Source organism: Gymnogyps californianus, chromosome 6, assembly GCF_018139145.2.
Source record: "Gymnogyps californianus isolate 813 chromosome 6, ASM1813914v2, whole genome shotgun sequence".
Lineage (NCBI taxonomy): Eukaryota > Metazoa > Chordata > Aves > Accipitriformes > Cathartidae > Gymnogyps > Gymnogyps californianus.
The window spans coordinates 41,278,487-41,301,506 of NC_059476.1; the positions used below are offsets into that span (position 1 = coordinate 41,278,487).

Genomic DNA, 23,020 nt, shown 5'->3' on the forward strand with positions numbered 1-23,020 from the left:
GTTCATCATCGTTCAGGAGCCTGTAGCCAACCTTCAAATTACATCTCTTTACTTACCACGCACGTGCATCTCCTCCTGCCGCGGCTAAGCTAGTAGGTTTTAAGATGAGCTCTGTGTGGAGCCTAAAAGAACACAAATCTGTTGCCAACTGCAAATACTACTCTGATCCTGGCACAAGAGTCATAATATGCTGGTGTAACCCCATGATACCTGGCCTGGCAGCGTTATGAGAAATAGCAAATGTGTGTGTCTTGCAGTAAAACTGCAGGGTTTGGCAATATTGCTAAGAACTACCATCAATTCAGAAACTTGCTCGGGCTTTAAACTCACCATCAGTAATGTTATTAAAGGTACAATACAGAAGAATTGCTTGACTCCAATTTTTGCGTCTTTACGGAATACAAAATATATCTCCCAAGAGTCTTTGTTGGTTTTAAAAAAATGAGAAATCCCATCTCACACACAGAGGCACACACTTTCACCCCATCTCGTCCTCTGTGGATGGATGGACGGACAACGATGGCACGGGGTTCACCAAGGAGCAAGAAGCTGCTGAGCAGAAAGTTTCAGTCCTCACGGATGACGTTTCTGGGAGCTACTGAGCAGAAAGTTTCAGTCCTCATGGATGACGTTTCTGGGAGCATGAGCGCAGCGCTGGCCAGGTGCAATCCCAGCGCGCTGCTATCACACCACCAGCATGTAAATCACTATCGAGCACCTTTTGTAAAAGCAGAGTAACTGATACTCATGGGAGGAAGGCTTAGAGGAAAGATAATACTCTGCCAAGGACGCAGGCCATGGAGTTGTTTTCGTTGCGAGTTATAACAAGAAAAAACAACTAAAATTTCTAATGAACACCTATCATTCAAACGTCCATTTCACAGCCTGTCTAACGGGGGAGGAATAGGCAAAAAAGCTTCTTTACTAACACCTTCCAGCTTGTCACATTAAAAATACCTCGTTTTCTATCGTGCGTTCATGAAAGCTTGATCACGTGAGGTTCGCAGAAATGATATGGGAGACTAGCAGCCCTCGCTGGCCCCCTTGCTTTCACACAAGGTCTTCTCCTGTCCACAAAAGCTGAAGACAGAAGGTGGGGACGGGCAGCGGCTGCTGCCGGGCCACATCCACCGGCTTAGCTTGGTCCCACTGCCCCAGCAAGGCATGGGGACAGGCAGGGGGACGGGCACACACCCAAGCTTCCTCAGCCCTGATACGGGTTGTTAGCCTGGGCCAAGCAACTAAACCACTCCCTCCATCCGCAGCAGATCTGCTTCGTTAAGGAGCCTGTATCTGATAACGAATTATAAATAACAATGTGATTATCATAATAATACCAATTGCGCTATGATAACGATGCCGTGTAAAACCGGTATCTCAAAATACCCACCCCACAAGACTGAGCAGGATGAAATAACTTGAGCAAGGGCTCCAGTCCCCACCTCCTCGTGTTTACATGACCTTTTTTCCCCTGTTCCCAGCAAACATTAAAGTGCTAACTCAAAACTTTCAGGTCCTTTTCCACTTTCCTGACAGGGAGTATTTCCCACCACCACTTCAATCTGCCTGTATGAGGGTTGTAATTCCATGACCACGGCCACTCCAGCGGCTTAAACAAGTATTTGAGAGCGCACTGCATAACCTCGCATATTAAGATCTGTTCTCTTTAGCGTTGCTTTGCAGAGATGCGGTTGGGCATAAGGACCGAACGTGGGAGCACCCACCTCTTTGGTTAAAGGACAAGACAATCAGCAATAAAATCATCAGCTGGCTACACCTCCACACTCGACTTGGCGGCCAAGGTGCAGAAAACTCTGCCGTTTTCTGTCTCTAAGTCTGCTTGGAGGATAACTAAGCACTCACGTTGGACGTCACTGTTTCAGGTTTCGTTTCAAAGTCCACGGGCTCACCGCTGAGCGAGCGACGGACATACCCCAGGCAGGCGGTACGAGACTTTGTCTGGGATGGCTGCAGGGTCCAAGGAGCAGTAACCTCCCTCCACAACCCCGGAGCTGGCTTACAGGTTAACACGCCGTTCCCTATTACCTCTAAACTTGCAAGCAAAAAGCATTAAGTCTCGCAATTAACACTGATGAGACAAAACCACATCCACCTAAACCAGCAAAAAAAAGACACCCCCCCCCAAACCAGTTTGTTCATCTCCAATCTCCTCCTAAAGCACTTTGAAACCCGAACAAAGAAAACCTAAGTCTTCCCAAATCAAATCATGCCTTCATGTTTGTACAGTGCTTTTATTCTCTAAGCGAGGACCTTTGCTGCCAAGGCAACAGTCACTATAGAAATCAGTAAAATAACCAGCCATTTCAGAAACCGCAACGAGCTCCTCACCAGGAGCCAAGGAGATTTTCAAATCTTTTCAGAGGCAGTGGGTGTGTTTCAGTTGCAACACTGAGCATCCTTCCCAAACACCCCAAAAAGTTGAGATGATAAAACCATTAGTAAAAAATACTGCTAAAAGGAGCAAGGTCCAGGGATAAGCACAGTTTGAAGATAAAACAGTGACATCTTCTCCCTTGGAAAACAAACGCTGACAGGCACACTGATTATGTGTGCACACGTAAGCAGGAGAAAAATCAACCGCTGTAAGAATTGAAGTTTTAAAGCTTTAGAAACCAACCCACAAGTGAACTCCCCAAACCCCCCAGTGAGCGGAAGTTACGCGGAGACCGAATACTCCAGATGAAAGCCGGGAGCTCTCGTCCTGCATTTTTACAGCACAAAACAAACTGTTTGTAACAACAGGGTCTGAGTCACTGCTACAGTCACCTCCTCTATGGGCATTTTATCATCACTAGCAATAACACTGACACCTCAGTAACTGGATGTCCTGTTCTTGCCAAGCACCTCTGCATGTCAATTTGCAATGAAAGGGCGATGCCTGCTACAAATTGTGTGCTGGATATCACTAACGAGCTCTCAAGTAGTGTACCAAACTGCTTCTCTCCTTCCAGGATAGCCTTGCCTCCAAACCAGAGATCGCCCCTTGCAAGAGACTGCACCACCAGCAAGCAAAAGACTGTTGGCATTTTAAAACATTACAATAAAGCTGGTTTTGTGCTGTAAATACAAATACATGCAAATACAAAATATCTGTAAGTATAAAATTGAGGCACAGATGGGCTTACGAGTTTCATGGCGGTCCGAGATAGGTTTCCAAGGTCGGTCCCAGATGGAAAACATTGTCCCGCGACACAAAGTCAGAGCAAGTAGAATTACTACTACGAAAAGAGAGGCTGGGATCAATATGTGAAGCAACGCCCACGTACCCTGAATAGGTACTTACGCAGCTTCAGAGAGAGAAAAAAATTGCCTGCATACTACATAAATCCCCGAGCAGCCCATTTTTTTCTAAATTACTCCATAGGAAGAAGAAGAAAAACAACCCCACCGTATATTTCCTACCCTAATTTAACAAAAAAAGTAAGAAATGAAAATCCACTCACAGGCAGAGATCTCAGTATAACAGCTCTGAACCCAAGCCCGGAGTTCAGTGGCAAGGATTTCAAAATGAAAGTACTTGCATTAAATCTGAATAACCAAACAGCTCATCCTCAGATGTGAAACACTGCTAGTGAACACCTCTGCTACAAAAATGCATCATCTATATTGCATGTGTGTATGTGTATAGGTATATACACGCACGCGTTCTGTGCTAGGCGACAGACACACCTTTTCCCTCCAAACCTGATGTAAGCCTCATCCTTTTGCTTCTTCGTAGCCCTACATCTCTCTGCTCAACTTTCTTCCTCCCTCTTCTTCTTCCTCGGGGTTGGAAGTAGTTATGGAAACCGGCAAACCCTGACGAGAAGGCTTCACCTGACCAGCAATCTCATCACGGGAGCAGTTGCTAAGCAGGGCTTTTGTTTTGACACTACAGAAATCCTGCTTCGAGTGATCCGGGGGTGGAAAGGATGGGGTGGGGAGGGCAGGTCCTGCCTTTGGTTTAAGTTACAAACAATTATTTCAGACGGAAAGGTCTCCTCAAACGCAGGAGGGAGAGCTAGGAGCCAGGACCAGAGCCCCAGCTGGCACCCGCAGGAACAGCTATGGGCTTTCCACCCACGGCAGGGATAACCCTAGAGCACATCTCATTCTGTACTGCGTACCACAATCCTAACGTCTAAATCCTAAAGTAATGCAACACCTACGACAGAAGTGGGATGAATATTAGCTTATTTTTGAACAGCTGCAATAGGAAATCCGCCTTCCAACTACCCGCCCCAAATGCTTTTAGTTCTGTGCAAGAAAGATGCAAATAATACCACAAAGTTCATTTGCACTGGGGGGGAAAAAAAAAAACCAAACCACAACTATATTCAATTCCTAAGAATATTATCCTTGAGACAAAGTGGGTTTGTACTATTTCAGCCCTCCACTCGCAAAGGGGCGCATGAAAATATTAACAGACCGTCACAAATCCTTACACACGGGTAACCTGCTTCCACGCCAGGACCTTTAATCCTTCCGAAAAGGCTTCTACAGCAGGACTCAACCCACCAAACCCATCAGTCACTTCTTTGCTACATACAAACACAAACCCCCGTGGACACCACGACACGCGCTACGCTCTAACCTTGCACATCTGTTTTCCGGACCGAAGCAACCCTAAGTGTTTCTGGGCTCTGCGCTCGGGCGGCAGCAAGCTCTGGCCGTCGTCTTCAACACAGCTAAACACACATCTGTGTTACTCCTCGGGATCTGGGTCAGCCAGAGATAGGGCAGAGCTGGAAATAGAGCCCCGCGTCCTCGCGCAACCTCTGAGCTAACTCCATTACTAAAGAGCATGAAACGATACTCGCCTTCCTCTTGAAACTATCCAAACCTCCTTATATTTATACGCACACAACTGAATACCTCCAAAGAAAACCAGATGAAACACTGAAAAAAAAGCAGAAAAAGTGTTTTCTTCCCCTACAAGGCAGAGAAATGGGGAGAGGATGGGATAGGGCAGAAGGATGGAAACAAGAAAAGAAAGAGAGACTAAATGTTTGCGACATGCTCCATATTTTAACTCGGTTAACCAAGTGCAGGTGTTTTGGGGGGGGGGGGGGGTTGGTGTTTTGTTTTTTTTTTTTTTTAACCTACATCGAATACCTAAAAGTCATTTACTGTTAGAAAGTCGAATTTGTGGTGAGCCTCTGGGAATCTAAGTAGTAGCAAGAATTTAAAAAAATAAAAAAAATAATCAAAACAGAAAGGGAAGTTTTGCCTAAGGAAGCTGAAGACAGTCTTGTGACTGATGGTAACGTGGCTCTAAAATGCATATTCCAGCATAGTTTGCGAAACCAGCCATGCAGATTGGGAAGAAGAAAGCTGGCAGAAACTACAGTGAAACCAGCCTCCCTGAAGGCTTAAATCAATTAATTGTCATATTTTTTTAATATTTGGGTTTGTTACTGGACGTGTATTAGACAGCATCCAGACCACAACAGTTGCTTCCCCCAAACTGCCTTTTCCAGAGTTACAACTAAAGCAAAAGAAAATTAAGTTTACACGCTCAGAATTCCAGACTAGAATAATGTTTCCATATTTCATTAGAAACATAAATATTTTATTTCAAATACCCTACTTTTGAAGTCCAGCACATCAGACCCAGATCAAAAAGACTCCAAGCCTCAAGAGCTGAAATATAAATATCTATGTATCTTCATGCAAGATGCTGTTCTCTGCATTTCAGCCAAATGGCACACCATCAACATTATTAATTTTCAATGCTATTACCCTTGTAAAACAAAACAACTCCTGGGTTTGTCTTTATTAATTTAGTTTCATATAACACCTACTGATCCCTGGTCTGAAAGACAGAACACCACCAATATTCAAGATTATTTCTGGTATAAATACTCCTAACCCTATTTTTAAACAAATATTCCTCCTCTTTCCAGCAATACCTGTTCAGTTGTACCATAAATCAAATATTTAGATCTCAAAGACATATATCTCTACAAAGGAGAGGAAGACTCTTACTGCTCAGTTGGTCTAGAACAACCAGAAACCCAGGAAAGGCTAGAAAAAGGAAAAAAAAAAAAAAAAGAAAAAAGCCATTTTTGATTGCCAACGAGTTACGGGTATACAATCTGCACGATGGGAACTTGTCTTACTAGAGTCAGATCTACTGAAAATTCAGATGAACTGCCCTGGCATCTTCCTTTTGTGGTTAACACTACAAGCAAGAAAAATATCTCTCAGCTCGCTTGCCAAACTTCAGCCACCTTCTTTACGCTCTTCACTGCCAATCGCATGGATGCCAATTCTCGCTGTTTGCAGTGGAGACCTGCCACCGTCGGCGTTCGGCTTGATGGCAAAAACACGCTCGCGTTCATTCAGCAAAAGCCAGTGCGGCTGGAGAGATGAATCCTCTCCCCTCCCCAGTCCAGCCATCCAGCATCTCCCTCTTCGAAAGCAAGAGCGCCAGAAAGGGACGGCAATTCAGACCAGCTCTGTTCCCTGCTCTAAGGGTCCCTATATTTTTGCCTTTTATAGATGATTTCACGATTGTTGCTTGGTGGTTCAGGACTGCTGCTGGTGGTGCCACTGAACGTGACACTTTGACGCTGCAACAAGCTCCAAATTTCAGAATTTGGACTTCAGAAACCCAAGATATTCCTCCCCCCGCGCTGAAAAGCGGCTTTATCTCTGTATCGGACTCTAGATCTTAACGCCATCAACTATTCATACTCAGCGGCTCCCGATCTATGTCAGACATGCCATTCCTCCCATTGATTATCCTGTGACACTGGCAAATCCTACTTAAATCTTGCTTCTGACAACAATTCGGCATTGAACCCAAAGAACAGGTAACCACACACATCCTCCCCAAAATAGTAAGTGTTCCTAACATTTTTAGTTGCCAGATATTTTAAGAGCACAAAACAACATTGAAAACATGCTTGCTTCCACATTGACAGTGATGGCGACTGTGAGGCATCAGTCAAACAATTTCCAAGACCACAAGCAGAATCGCTTGAAATCATTATAGTGTGTTCAAAGTCTGCAAAATACTTCATGTTTTAAAATATTCCTCTCAGCTTAAAGTTATGATCAACTGTGTTCACAAAGATAAGAAACTTGTATCTTGCTATCTAACTGTTCCGGAATTATGAATATTTGAATAACCAACTGAAAGCCTCAGAAGTAAGTTCCTCCTGCAGACATCCAATTACCTCTAAATTTTTTTCTAGCGACACACTTGAGATATAGGAGATGTGCCTGCGTCATGTTGTCCTAACTTCTTTATGGAGATGTCCATTAGCCACCCAGCAATTCCGGTTACGATCCCAGGGAGTATCTCAGGCAGGGTGGCTCTCGGCCATCCTTTCTTCTGCAGGTAGTGACTCCACTGTCTGGCACACCGAACACGAAAGACTGGATGACTGCGTAACAGATTCACACGCTGAACTGGTAGGTTTTGAATGAGTCAATTAAATCAGTTCAAAAAGTAACCTGTAATTCCAGCCAAACAAGAGAATCTCAGCTCGAGATACTGGCTTAAGTATGACTGGCTTGCATTCACGTCATAGAAGTTTAAAAATAGTATTTAATGAAAACAATATTTCAGCTCACAAACTCCCCTACCTGGGGAACGCTATCATCCACCACCTACCCACAGCCCGTAAAACTGCTGCAAAGCAACTCAAAACAGAGTGCAAAGCTCAGTCAACAGTTCGTTCACACTTCACAACCAGAAATAATTAGAAATTTTAAATCAGATGCCTCTTGAGATAGTTGTTCATGTGATACCTCTTCTCCTGCCACAGAAGGGACAGAGGGATCAGACCCAGCCTGCTATCATCAGCACATGATTGTCCAGCTGCTAGCACGAGTGCGCAGCCTCTAGCAAACTTTGCTTACTAGTCTAAACATTTTCTTTTAACTAAAAGGCGGCAAACCAAGCGGTAGACTACAAACTGTACGATGCACTCCTCAAAATCCTTTCATTAAATTGTACATTAGGCAGGAGGAGTTAACAGCTTGTAGCACAGCGCTAGATGTCACGTCACTTCCACGACCCACCCCGACATAAGCGTCCACGGGCTACGTCACAGCGCGTACGCTTTATCGAGCACGTAACAACTGTAGCTCCCTGCGGTGAACCATCCGCACGCTGCTCGCAGCAAACAAATCAAATTGCTCAGATAATTTCAGTTGGTTTAGAAATTGAAAAGCCGCGTCCACCCTTGGGGAAAAAAAAAAAAAAATCAGCATTCCTTCCCAGAAAGTAGACACATGAATTAACTATTTAATCAATTAAGGGATGCCTGTCGCTCCAGAAGGATCACTGAGCTGCTTGCCTGCAAAAACCAAGACTGGGCTTCATAGCTCCTGTTACACCCATAGGTTAACACGCAATAAGGAGGACAAGCCCTGCTCATTTACGGCAGGAAGAGAACTGCAGAAACCCAGCAGCACTATTCTCCTTCCAGCCACCGAAAGAGGAAGACAAATAAATTGCAGGGAAGGAGATGAGAGGGAGGGAGAGGAGGAAGGATTTAAATCTGCAGTCACGTGGATGCCGTAGCTTTCTGCAAGCAGATGGGTGAAGCCCAGATTAGCAAGGTATTAACGAATGCAAGGCAGTAACGCCGATGAGGTGCAGCTCAAAAATAGCCGAACTCTGACCTGCCGAGCTGAGCTGAGCGAAGCTCCCCTCTCCCGGATGGATCGGTGTCGGCCACGAAGTCACGGCTCTGCTGACTGGTGGGAAAGGACGGGAGATCGCAAGAGAAGCAGAGCACGGTTGGAAAAAGCTGCTGAGGCTGAAGCTAAAAGATGAATGGCAAAGTAGATAACGAAGCAGCAGCCACACAGGAGAGCGCAATACTCGTTTAAATCAACCTTCAGCAGCAAGATGCAAAAGGCTCGCTGGGAATAAGCCCTTTCCCGTAGGTAAATACTCAGGAGACGCACTCTCTAGAGATGTCCAGCAGGATGCAATGTCCCTGCTGTGCACCTGAGCAAGCAAACAAACCAAGGGAACAACAATTACGTTGATGTTTCTAACGTGCAGGGGCTCATCCGAGCAGCGGAGGGGTTAGGATGTTACGGTACTGCAGAAACTCATCTGACGAGGAGCCCTTGAGAGCGGGGAGGCCGGTCAAACCCCGTCCAGCCACCTCGTGACAGGCTGCATGACTATGCAGCACTCCCTCAAGGCCTGGGAAATGTATATACTAAATACATTAGTGAACAGAATATTTTAAGAGTACCAAACAAACAGGGGCCAACCTGACATAGCTGCTGCTTTACCTACCCATCCCATGGTCAGACTCGCTCTACGGGACTATCCTTGAGCCGTGCTCTGACATGCATCTTTTAGGTAAATCCTAAGAACATCTTCAAGATCTTCTAAACCTGATAAAATATGGCATTTTAATAAAAGGCCATTAAAAAAAATAAATCTTCTGTGTACAAAGATCATGAAAATTCACCGTCAGACCTCTGGTAATGCCAGCGCTTCTCCTGCAAGCAATACAGTCTGTTGAAATGACTACTGATGGAAAAAAAAGTACTATTTTGGAAACGATAAGATCAAGTACTGTGAAGTGTTCATACCAAAAGATATTAAACAGTCACAGTTATTTGCGTTTGGGGTTTGTTGGGGGTTTTTTTTTGGTTTGGGTGGTTTTTGTGGGGGTGAGGGTGGGGCTGCATCACCAGAGATCGCACAGAACATAAGCAGACATGAAACTTGCTTTTAAAAGCAAGTATGTTATTACCTGTCCTCAGGCACTCCAAAAGCTTTTCATTGGGTCTGAAAATACCTACGTTCACAAATATTTAATGTGGGCGCGGGGATAAAAGTACCATGGCAGAAATCCTGATGAAATATACAGCTCACCCTACATGGCACCACAACAGCACTGAAAAAAAAAAAAGTGCCTTATTATAGGTTTTATTTCACGTCATTAGCGAAACAACGTAAGGACTTGATTTAATTTGATCCTGAGACAAACTTGTGCTGGGCTGAATCAGTCTTCGGCAGCCAAATTACAAAAGCCTGACCTCACAGCAACAGCCCAGGAGTAAAACAGCATCTCCCATCAAGTACAGGCAAACGGAAGGGCCGGCACACGAACCAGCCTGGTCCAGCCGCAGTGTGTGCATGTGGGTAACGCAGCCTGTCTCATCCCAGCTGAAATGCAAGACATGTCACACACAGAGCGCCATGTGAATTAAGATTTAAGGGGAAAAATGCTGATTTCAGACCAGAAAATCCAGCGGCTATAGGACAGCACAAGGATATCACGTTCTTATCTATTAGAGGGATTTCTTGCCCTCCCCGGAGAGCACAACGTCATCTGCAGGAGATGGGTTGTCAATAGCAGGGCTGAAGGCTCTCCTCACTTTCTGGAAGAGTAACGAGGAAGGATGAATGTTTAGAAAGATCCTGAGAAAGAGTGGTACAGTCCTCAGGAAGGGGAGCACCACACACACAGCGTCAGCCCAAAAATCAAGACACTTGCATTTCCTTAGTTCGCTAAAAGCCAGTTTTTGCCAAGTAACCAATCTCCTTACGCTCTTCCTTAAATAAAATATGAAGGGCAGGCGGAGACACAAAATACAAATGCATACACTTCCATAAGCAACAGGCCCTGTTATTGTAGATGCTGTATAAACCATTCAGGACAACGGGACGTATGTCCCCTAATGGAGGGCACAGAATTCAGGGTCAGTTAGCAGGCAAGGAAGTTTTGTATTAACAAGCGTTGCATTTATATTCCCCTTCGTGAACCACACTGCCTAGAAACAGCAGAAACCGTTTTGGTTCATGTATTATTTAGTCAGGCCAAACGGGTGAAAGGCAGGATCAAACCTCAAGACAAACATCAGATGATTTTGGTGTGGATCTCCACCAAATACGACACTTGCAATGGGACGGCAGGGCACTCGCCAGTTTGGTAATTAAGCCAGAACGGCTGAAACGATCCTTCCGTCAGATTTCTCTGCAAAGCTGCCTGAAGCGATAAAAGTAGTTATGAATTGCCCTATTGAAACTCGTTGCTGTATCTGTTTTCCAGCACTTCGCCACGCACGTGAGCGCAAACACAATGTCTTTACAGTTTCAAGTGTTAGCAGTTAGAAGTATCGCTTCGGCAGATTTCCCTGGGGAAGAGTAATAGCTACCTATGGAAGACTTGCCCCTAATCACTGCCATCTCCTTTTTCTTAATATTTTTTATTTCAGGCAGTTGGCTGACAAATAATGCTGTCTCAGTGCTCATGTTTACAATGCACGACATCTTCCCTTTCTCGTATTTGCAAAATTCGATTCAAAAGGCACGGCAGCTTTCAAACAACTGGCGGCTAGCACCTCAAAGTTCAGTCGTGAAAACTAACTGTGTATCTAGTTGAAAACCACCTTTCACCTCGAAAAATGAGGTATGTGGTCTAAAATATTTTCAGACGACCTTTTTACTACTCTGTATTTACAAAGTGGACTCGAGGTGGCCTTTAACTTGCAGCCAGATGAACGAGTTCAGGGCGAAGACTGTGCTTAGCTGTACAAGTGACTTCTCTAGGACAGGACAGGATGTGCGAAGCTCCGAGACAGAGGTGCTCACGTCTTTAAGAGACTCCACACTACTCTTTCCTATCATACAGGGCTATAAAGCTCAACAGGTCCCCGCTAAAGCTCCAAAAATACCGGGTCTGCCCCAAGCACGGGGAAAACCCGAAGCCATGCATCAGCTCGCGGCTGCCTCCTCCCTGATTTATTCAGAGGTTCAACAGAACTGAAAGTCATCTTCATACCCAATGTGATTTCTGAGTATAAAATCACTTCTCCTTACCTATTTTGAAAGGTACTTATAGACAGGAGTTCCTCCCTATTTCAAAGCTCTGCATAAAGCTGGATTTATTGATGCAGACCCATGATTCATCAGTAGAGCAAGCTGTAGGAGACAAACTGTATTATGCTGGAATCTAGCAAAATCGGGAAGGGAAAAAAAAAAAATCAGGAAGAAAAAAATCAGGAGTATTCATCCCAAAACTGAGACCTAGAAAAAAAACCAGCGTGAATGTTTGTGCCCTCTAGCTTTTTTTCTTCCTTATTTTTCTTTTCATCAGCAGTAGCGTCCGCTCTTTCCTCCCTCCTTTCCCCCATCCTCTGCAGCTTGTTTCAGCCCCGTGTGTCAGACCCTCCCCAGCTGAGCGGCACACGCTCCAGATTAAAGGTCAACAGGCTTCGGAGAAAATGGAGAGGCTGCTAAAACCAGGGCAGCGCAAAACCATCACCCAAAACAGAGGGCAGAATGTTTTAGATAACTTTGTGACAGACGGACAGCAGCACTGGCAGCCCAACGAGCCCCGGCAGCCTCCTCGTCCTCCTCCCCTTCCAAGGGTTTTCAAAAGAAGGAGAATCGGTCTGAAAGGATCCCGAGAACTGTAAATAAATTATGGCCCTGTTCATCAATTAGCTCAGGCTGCCCTGAAATGAAAGCCACAACGGGCTCTGTAATCACTCAAAATAAACTCCACTGACGGGATCTCTCCTGTGCTGATGGCTCAATTATGCCTGGGAAGACCGTTACAGAACATTAAACATTAACAAAAGTCTGAGCCTGCATTACTTTTCTCCCCGATAAATCTAATTCAGTAACTGAGTGCTTTTAGCTTAAGTAACCCTGAATTATTGGATCAACTCTTTTCCCACCTTTCCCTCCCAAGCTGCAAAAGCCAGACCACCGCATACAGGGAAAATGTTTGCAAATAGTCCCTTTGTTAGACAGTTATATTTTTATTATACAGGGAAGATATTTTTATCATTTAAAAATATATATGGTTTGGGAGAGGGTTGTTTATGTAAATTTAGTAGCTCAGAAATCAAAACAGGGGCAAACTGTTCTCCTGGGTTATGAGGGTTTACTCTAACCTCCCTAGTAGAGCTGCTTCATTTCTATAAAACCCAGTCCCTAGCAAAGAGTTGCACCGCTTATGTTTTCTGAAACTGCAAAAACTGTGAAGACAAAGAAACTTTAACACAGCAGAAAGTTGCTTTAATTTCTCATTTTGCTTTTGCAATATATTATTTGCTTTTCGTAGCTTCAAGTTTAACAGGACTAGAGATACCCGCGCCACCTGAAGCATCTCTCCATTCTCTCTCTGCAACCGTACTAACACAAAATAAAGTTTCTCGAGGCTTGCCCAGGTCAGATTTTTGCCGTTCTAACCTAAGTACAACATGCAAATGCATTGCGGAGGGCTGAACAATGCCAGGATTTCACTGCGGATTCAGGTAGGGTGTGACTAGTTTAGAACAGACAAACCAATGTCCCCAAAGAAAAACACGTGGCTGAGATTAAAAGAGAACATTTCAAAACACAAAAGGAGTTAGAAATAATAAGGAAAAAAACCCAGCGAGCTAGGAAGAGTAAGAAACTGAAATCAAAGTTGCACCAAAACTAACTAGCCGGTGGTCTTCCTACTAAATCCTCCTCATCCTCGATGCTTAATGCTCACCAATCCCAAAGCATCAGCTTCCCCAATATAAATAAATGGGATTTAACTGGGTTCAACTTCACGTTTTTTAAAAATTAATAAAGTATAACAGTGTCAACATTCTTACTAGTGAAAAATCCGCTTGACTGCTAAAGTGATCTTTTAAATTTACAAGAAAACAGTGTAATATGTACACTGGGACCAATGAATTTTTACTCCTGGTTATGAAAAGTAGCCCAGTAACAAGGGAGAAAACATCCTGAAGCATTTTGAAACGTAACTGAGTAAAACTACCTGCTTGTCTTCAGGATTCTTGTCCAGAGGCTGAAAGAGTAACTTCAATTCTTAAATTCACTTGTAAAACACAGAATAATTCCAGTTTCACAAATCAATAAGTAAAATTTGACTCGATAGCGAATTCCACCAAGCTCTAGATATGCTTTTATCTACAGCTTATATCTACAGCCCTTCGAAAAGAATAAATGCTGTTTGTCTTCAAGTCATTTGCCCAGGGCAAGTGTTATGCTACAGGTTTTCTGAACTAAATATTATATAGGTAAACATTATTTATTTATGTTGAACTCATCGCTGTTTTCCCTCCACCAGGTCCTGCGCAGGGAATACCTGGTACAGAGCGCTTGCTGGTTTTTAGGATCCATCTAGGATGGATATCCAGGATATCTGAAGTGCCCCTGGATAGTTCCTTCTTCATTGGGCACTGAACAGGATGGTTCACTGGTTATCGACGTGTGGCTGGGAGTGCTACAACAACAGGAGCTCATTTGAACCAAGGAGCAGCTTGAGAAATCACACTGTTCTCAAGACTGGCAAAGAGTCAAAAAAAAAAAGGGGGGGTGGGTGGGGGGGTGGACCAAATAAAAAAAAAAAAAAACCAAAACCAAAGCCAAAAAAAAGCATCAGGAAAGAAACTTCTCAGCACAGAAAATAACGGTTTCCTGAACTGGTTTTTGCCCTTATTTTAGGAAAGGCAACAGAAAATATACCCAAAGTTACAATGGCCAGTGATAACCACAAGGGACAGCGATAAACATCGAGTGAAGAGTTGCTGACAAAACGCTGTATAATGGCCACTTCCTAAAAGCAATGCTTAAAAAACCTGCCGCTTACAAAGCACACAATATATTTACCCTTGGCTTGTCTGTTGACTACCTTTCTCCTGACGCTTCACATGCTTATTGCAAAATAAAGTCTCTTATAAGAGAGTGTAATATTATAACCAAGCAAGACATTTACATTTAGTAAGTAAAATTAAGGCCCCAGTACTTTTTATGTGTTTTTTTCCAACTAGTCAAACTCTCCCCGCAAGCTATCGGAATATGAACGATTCAAACAGCAAAGTGAATCTCCTTACGTCTTTGCTCTTAACTTGGGTAGACTAACCCAAATTAGCGCAGCCCCAGCTAGAAGCGGCAGCACGCGTGCCGTAGCTGTGATTTTAAACCCGAGCTGAGCACGCAGGAGAGCTGATGTTAACGGCGCGAAGTGTTCCAGCTACTCACCTGAATTCAGCTCCAGCCCCTGCGCCCCTGAACTCGGGTTACCTGTGCGAGCTGAGTTCAACAAGCCTTTTCTCACAGGCTTCCCCTCCCTCCTGCCTTATATCCCTACCCTCTTCTCATGCGCTTGGGTGACTGCATGGCGGAAAAAACTCCTCTTTTCCTGGTTTTCTGCTGGGCTGGGTGGCGGAACCAGCTGGCTGCGCAGTCACACAAGCATAAGCAAGTCCTTCCCCTTTCGGTGGCAGCAGTGAGTTGTCAAGAGCAGCTCGGCTGTATGTTGAAACCATACCTCAAGTTTCCTAATCTGCCTTTCTATTTTTAACCAGAGTCATTTCCCCCCCACCTTCTCTGCCATGCAGACAGCTGCAGAAAGCAGCTGGAAACAACAGAGTGCTCCGTCAGGCCAATTTTCCTGGCAAAAAAAAAAAAAATAATCATTCACAGGCCGGCAGCAAGTGCACAAGGAGCAGCAGAGACACTCTCAAACGCTACCCTGAACCCACGGCTCAAGGTAGCCGAGAGGGAACAGGGCTGTCTTCCTTTTCCCTGTCCCCCATGGCCACAACAGCTCTTACCGAACACGGAGCGTGGCAACCTGGTTGTCCAGAGGACTGCCGCGCTCCTGGCCTCCTGGCTCACGTAAACTGGCCGAGATCCCAGTCAGCACCTCTTGTCCCTAAAAAACTCGAAGGAGAGAGGCTTAAGCAAAGATTCAGAGCATGGATCCGCTTCTGCGCTTAGCTGCCTGGGCTGGCTCTCTCAGGACAGAGGTGGAGGGACCATGCCTGCCTTCTGCAAGCCAGCATTACCATTTGATACGGCACTTGAGAGCACTTGCTGGGATGTCCCCGGTACAGAGACCTCCTTCGACAAACTCACATCTCTTGGGGAAAGGTTTGGACTTGTCTTCTCCTCCAGGTTTGGATATCTCCTCCTTCAGGCACTTGGTATGAGGTGTAACACAGACACACGGCGAACCCTGAATTCTCTCCTCACATGGTAGAACAGCTTTAAAAAGCTCAGCTTTAAAAAGATAATGTGCAGCCACGCTGTAAAGTTAGCCAAGCAAAAAGGGCACTTTCCTGAGCAGCAAGAGCAGTTTTGAGCTTTCACAGGCGGATGGAAACCCTGGGACGCAGAGCACAGGCTGTGCAAGGCACTGAGCCACGTGGAACAGCACAAAGCAGGCTTTTGGGGTTGGGTTTGTTGTTTTTGTTTTTTTTTAAAGTGAGGTCCAGGTTTCTGAGCTGTGCTCTCAAAGGTCTTATTAGAACGAGGCATCTCCAGGGAGAAAACTGAAAGTCTCCTTGTAGGACCAGGCAGACCTTTGGCCTAAGACAGCCGGGCTGAGAGGCTTGCACCTAAAACGGACGCAGCTTGGGGAGGGCAAGGCACAACTCCGACGCCAATTCCTGGAGCTTAAGAGTTTAGCTGGACATTCTGAGTCATGCTCTTGGATGTGGGCAACTAGAATAGCTTAAGCCCTTCTTGAGCTAAGGCCTTTTTCTTTTGTTCAAGCAACGGCTGCAAACATCGCAAATGAGGCTACTTTTGCTGTTCTCCATATAACATGTTTTCATACGCTACATATTTTCTATACCTCAAGTTAATTCCACAAAATAGGCTTATTGCAAACATGATCGATCAAAACTTAAACAAATGCAGACAGGACTCTACAGATTTTAAGTATCTAATGCCTCGGAGAAATCCATTTCTTAACATGCCTACAGAAACAAAAGTCAGGCAAAACAGAAGTCTGGTGTGGATTTAAGCGTGGCAAAGCCCACAGCAAATCTTCCCAGCTCAAACAGATTTGAATCACAGGATCCCAGGAAACAAAGCTGCTGAGCAAAACAGCCCATCAGCCATAAACCCATTTAAAATTAAGTTTCATTAATGAGTTACAGGATTTACAGGTAGGTAAGCAGCAGAAACTGATGGGATTCAGCAATTGCCACGCTGCTCCTGCGGCCAGGGGAGAGAAACCCCACCAGGAATACAATGGCCCGTATCCACATGCAGCACAAGTGGTAGGTAGGTCTGAGAACCTGCTCCCCACTACATGCACCAGCAACAGCCCAGAAAAGCACGCTGCTCTTGTCAGTTTGTGGATAACGACGCGTCTTAGTGACCATTTTCTGCATAACTCTTCCTGGCCTCGAGTTACTTCCACAAAGAGCTGAAACACTGCTTCCACCCCACCCAAAACTGCTTCAGAGCAAGTGAAATAAAAGCGTTATTCACCTACGGTTCCTCCAGCATGACAGCAATGCACGAGCTGATCCCACCAAGCAGCCCGGCATGCTATGTTTTCCCCTTCTACCTTAGTTTGAGCTACTCTCTTAGGAAAGTGCTTTTTCCTTTGTGCATGGGGAAGAGGTCTTCTCCCATGCTTAATCCGCTGGGCTACATCACTTTATTAACCAGTACAGAAAGCACAACAGCCACACACACCCATGCACGAAACCAAGATCTGCAAGTAACTTTGCTTGTTACCTCCTGCAAAAAGGGAGTTTCAAGGGTGAGAAACCACTTTAGCAGCTTTTACAAGCACTGGGACCGTGTGTTAATGATTCACCTGACAGCGCTGTAAGCAGATATTTGATAAGAGTGTGTTTTGTTATGGTCTGCTTTCCTGCCTTTGCATAACCAAACCAACTCAAAAATGAAGGAGGCATGGTATTACTTGACAGGACAGGAAGACGTTAATGCTCCTCTAAGCTTGCTTACCCCATCCTGCTTTAAAAAAAAACATTTTTTATATATACACACATGCACATATATACATACAGAGACTAAAAACCAATGCCTGGAGTAGCTCTTCTGTGTGTATACGTATGTGTGTATATATATAAAATATATATATATTTTTATATATATATTAAAAAAATACACACACACAGATGAACTACTGGAGGCACAAGTTTTTAAGTTTCCTCCCCAAAAGTCAAGTAAAAAAAATTGTTTAACTCATCAGTATAAATCTATCAGAAAGCTTCCAGATTAAAGGATGCAGTTCGAAAGAGGTTTATGATGAGAAGAAAAGGTGGCTATGCCAGAAACGCACAAATAGGATCACATACCATGGAAAGACTCAGCTGTGTATCTAAGACACAGCTTACCGATAAAGCTATATTCCTCTTTCTGAAGCGCGTTCAGCCCACCGAGAGGATTTCTGTGGTTTCCCTGTGACTCACTGTGTTCCTCTACACACCCAGGGCCTCCCTCGTCTACACCCGAAGCATTCACATTTTTGGGTGGCGGGTGATACAGTGACACACGCAGAGCGGCACAGTCGCGTGGCACTGCCTCTTCCTATGTACAGCTGCTAAAACAACTCACATAAAGTCTAAAATACATTCTTGCTTTTACTGTTTCATATAAACACTCACTGCAATTGCCCTGGAGATATTTGGCAGGAATTAAGGAGGGGGCTAGGGGTGGGGAGAGGTGCCCAGGATGGCAAAAGGGACAGCACCTTGTCCCTGACTTGCAGTTTGTGCAAGCAAGCGCCGCTGCCACGCCACGTAACTCTTATCACCTGGTACCGGTGTGCTGCAAACAAAACCTCCAAACCTAGAAACCAGAGAGAGAGCCCACTGTGCCTCAATGTCTGGCCACGGCAAGAGATGAACCTGTTTGACAGAAACACGCTGGACCCTGGACACAATTTGGGGGGGACAAGACAGGGGTACTCACCGGCCAGATAACTGCTGCCCCAGCTGCTGGCAGCCTGGCTGGCTTTTATTTGGGGGGGGGGGGGGGGGGGGGGGGGGGGGGGGGGGGGGAACAAACCCAACAACCAACAAACAAGAGACTAACCACAAGCTTGAGTGCCACCGTTAAAAAAAAAAATCCCCCAAAGCCATAATTTAGATCTTATTGTATCCGAGTCCTTCTGCTCGCTTCCAAAACACAACCCCCTGGCCCTTCACCAGCAGTCGAACACGTCTTTTAACTGAAACGGGATCATCCAGAGCCGGAGAGCTACTCACTCATGGAAATCAGGCGGCAGATAGCAGCAGCCAACTTTTCCTCTTCCCAGCTGCCAGCCAGACGCAACGCTTACAGCAAGAGGGGAGGGAGACAGCAGCCAGGCCTCTGCAAGCTGAAACGTTTTACGATCCCTCTGCCGCTTCAGCAGAGCAACTCCCGGACCTGAGGATCTCGCCGGCGTCTCCTTCGCGAGCCGAACTTCCTTCAAATTAAAAGTTGCCTTTCAACTTCCCCATGCCGGCAGCGTTCGTGCCAGGCTTCGCCAGCGCTCCTCTCCCCTCTGCTCGCCAGCCCTGTGCTTGGAAGCGCCTGGAAAGGAAAAGCAATGAGAGGTGAGCTGTGCACCGGAGGCGACGAAGCGAACGCTCGCCCGCTGCCGCCGTCGCTGCCGCTCCCTCCGCGGCCACGCCGTCTCGCTCCGCCGAGTGCGTCAGCAGCAAGCGAGAGGAGGAGACGGAGGAGGAGGGACGGGAGCAGCAGCCCGGCCGGAGGGCTGCAGTTTCCTACAGCAGCCGGTGTCAACGTCTCGCGGCAGCTCTGGGTTTTACCAGCAAAATACCAGCTAAAACGGGCGGAAATAGAATTATCATATAAATTCAGGTCTACTGATTCTTAATGTGTGCAAGTAACCCAAAGCAAAGCCTTGCATTAGTATTACGTTTGAAAGACTCAAGATGACACTATGAAGCTGAAAGAGTCAGTGCTTGGAGGAAGGATTCATTTTTCCAATATATAAATACCAGATGTTAAGCCCTACCCTAACAAAACCCAAAAAACCTCCACAACAAAAAAAAAGTCATATTTCATCACACTAAAACAAAGCAAACCAACAAATTCCCCAACCTTTCAATGAAGCTTTTAGCCACATCCCACCGCTGCCACCAGCGGCAGAGTCCCTGGGTAGGCAGCATCACCGGTCCCTGAGGGCACGCATCCAGCCTTTATCCCAAAAGACACACCAAGGGCTGGAAACACATAGGACCGAGGAAGCTAGCACCTCCTCCACACAAACACAGGGAGTGGTAAAAATGAGCAGGAAAGGAAAGCGTGAAGCATCCCTGGTGAGCACGAGAGGGAGTGGAGGACGTCCACTGGCCGCTCGCCTCGGGACAGTAGGGAGGTCCATGTAATTGAGTACAAAACCACAATACAAAGCAGACTGAAACCACATGTTGGAGAGACTGATGGGATGAGCAGCGCTGGCAGAGTCTTTTCCAGCAGCTTACATGAGAACAAGGACTCTACGCAGTCCACTGGCCGCTGTAAGCAAAAGAGATACTGTCCAAGAGTGAAGTCAGAGGTGTATGAAGTGGCCTGCTTCTACTCCACAGATGAAATAATGTGGAAAAAGGAAAAAAAAAAAATAAAAAAAGACAGACATCAGCATTAACAAATAGCAGCATCAGGTTTTCTGAACTCCATCCCAAGAGAGGGAGCCTGCTGCCAGTAATACCAAGGAATCTGCAGAGCCACATCGAAGAAATACAGGGTGGAAAAAGTATTTTTCAGAAGCCGCACACAGAAATCCTTCCATACTAATCTTGTCATACAGAAAACAAGTATTTTTAAGGAGTAGTTGGTTTGGGTTTTTTTAATAGATACATGCCCCTGGGCATGGCCCGGGAACAATCCTTGTTCCTAACAGATGTGGACAGCCAGGTATCAAACGCAACAACTCGTTCACCATCAGCTCCTCCACAAAGTTCAGCAGCCAAAAAAAGGCCACGGGTTTGTCAGTAACCTTCAAATACTGGTGAGGAGAGGGGTGGGGAGAAGGTTTTGATGAAGGATGCTGAACATCAAGTTGTATGTCTGCAAGCGCCAATTCAAGGAGACCACAGCGAGCATCTTGTTGTGTCAGTGAGCCCAGCCAATTCCCCCGCCTTTAGTTAATTTTAAAAAGTCTTTTGTTTTAAAGATCAACAAAAAAAGCACTTTGCTTAAATGGTCCAATTTGTCCCTTTCTCAAATAGCTTTTTCCCTAATTTAAGAATTAAAAACCACATCGGCTCATTCTCCTTTTCCTGCAGATCATCATTAACATGGGAGCTGGCTCAAGTGAACTAACCATCAAATTTCCTTTTTCATAGCTCTTTTAGGAAGGATTTTAACAGTTAAGCTGACTCTCCAGCCTGCTGGAGGTACAAGTCCAACTCAGTCCGTTTTATTTAAAATCTGAGGAGAGACGGGAAGTACGGATGACGCACTAGTGAGCTCCCTGTGCCTTTTTTCCAGCAGTCTTTTAGTACTTGAGCTCCATAACACTCAACAGAGGCATCTGCCCAACATCGTCCCGCTTTCTAGGAGGGATTCTGGAGTAGAACTGGTAATTACTCATTATCTAAGGATTTCTTAGATGTAATTCAATCGGTACCAGTTCTGTAAATTCCTCCCATTGAGCATGTATACGAGGAAATCAAGGATTAATTACAAGACACAGTACAGGCCGTGGATTCCTTGCTATGTCAATGACACTCATGTCTATTTTGGGCCATTACACACCTCATGGGACAGCAGAACTCACCTGGTGAGGACAGAGGCCAACTTAATAACTCACTTCTGACAATAAATGCGTTCATATTTAACAAAAATGCTCTTTTATTACTCCTTCAGATTTTATCTTTGCAATTTTTTTTCCCAGTGATCCACGACTGTATGGGTTCAGTGACCTCAAGGCACGTAACAAAGCCAGCCCCGTTTTCCCACAAGTGAGGTGGGGCCAGAAGGGACAAGAGATGACAGTTTGACGAGTAGTACAAGTAATTAATGCATTTATGCATGTTTAATGCATTTAAATAGTGCATGTGTCCAGACAGATACAACTTAATACCCTGTAAAGTCCTAAACAAATAAAAAGAAACATACTTAATGAACTCTTCCAAAGTACTTGCAAAGGGTTGTGGGGTTTTTGGGTTTTTTTTTCTTCCTAGACACTTCAGCCAGGACATATTTAGCCTAAGGGCTAAACTAGAGGACAGCCTGAACTGATGACATCATTTTCTTTCTATAGGACTGAACATCTGGGAGTACTGCTCTCAGCTAAGTGGCTGTTGCTCTGCTTCATCTCCACCTTCCCACGTCACGATTCAATATGAGGATGACGATCACCATAAAAATGCCTGAAGAAGAGAGACAGCCACCATGTGTTGACCTGTTTGCTTCTTTCCTGATCAGGACATGAGCTATGTGACACAACACTAGATTTGAGGTTGACTGCTGGCACTGAAGAGAAATAGCTACTACTGAGCTTCAGCACTAATGTTTCTTGGTAATTCCAGCACCACATGCACTGGCAAGAAAGCATCTTTCCAAAAGCCTTCCTGGGGAAAGGTCTTCCTTGCCTTGACAGCTTAAATCTGTCTAAACATCAAAAAAAGTCAGAGTAAGCAGATTATATCGAGTCACCTTTTCCCTTGCCCATCAGTAAACAAACTATGTATTAGTAGATGAAATCCAGCACTGAAGGTGGGAAGTAAAGCCTAGCGCAAGTAAAAAAAACCCTACTCATTCGCACCGCCAAGCAAACTCAACCCCAAGGCCCAAGCACCACAACCCAGATGAAGAAAAACAGCGACGACACTACCTCCAACTGAGCTGCAGGCATGGCTGAGAAACAAAAAGCATAAAGATGTAAAAATGTTTTGGTGTGAAAAGAGGAAGGAAGCCTGAGTCAGAGATAAGAAGAAATAAATAAAAATAAAGTTTAAAAGCAACTGATACACACGGAGTAGCTTTACCTTCTCCCATCTCTGGAGAAGTCATAAAATAGGCGACAATGTTTCAAGTGATGCATTTCTCTCTCCTTAAGTTAGTAAGCAGCTGTCCTTCCAATGTAAGGCTTCAATGAACGAACTACACACTCGCCCTTTCAGGAAGCATTTTTACAGGAGCCAGCAGGGAGGCACGTGGCTTACTGGCTACCGAGGACCGCTACCAGCGCAAAAGCGGGTACCAGTTCAAAGACTGATTACTGATTTCTAGGATCAACACCTACCAGAGAGGATATGTTCATATTGCTTCACATGAGCAATATAAATCCATACCTCA

General features: G+C 45.1%; 1 protein-coding gene across 4 annotated transcripts in view; it reads right to left on the bottom strand.

Moving 5' to 3' along the window:
- Positions 1-23,020, bottom strand: part of SGMS1 (sphingomyelin synthase 1) — a 100,290-nt gene that overhangs the window by 16,784 nt on the left and 60,486 nt on the right. For 2 of the 4 annotated variants that reach the window (XM_050898800.1, XM_050898802.1), the window contains one exon: positions 18,973-19,282. The exons of 1 other annotated variant lie outside the window; for it this stretch is intronic. The gene's annotated coding sequence lies outside the window, so the exon portion shown is untranslated. Of the gene's footprint in view, positions 1-8,640; positions 8,668-18,972; positions 19,283-23,020 lie in introns of those variants that run through there. One more of the 4 variants, XM_050898804.1, reaches the window with a different exon arrangement.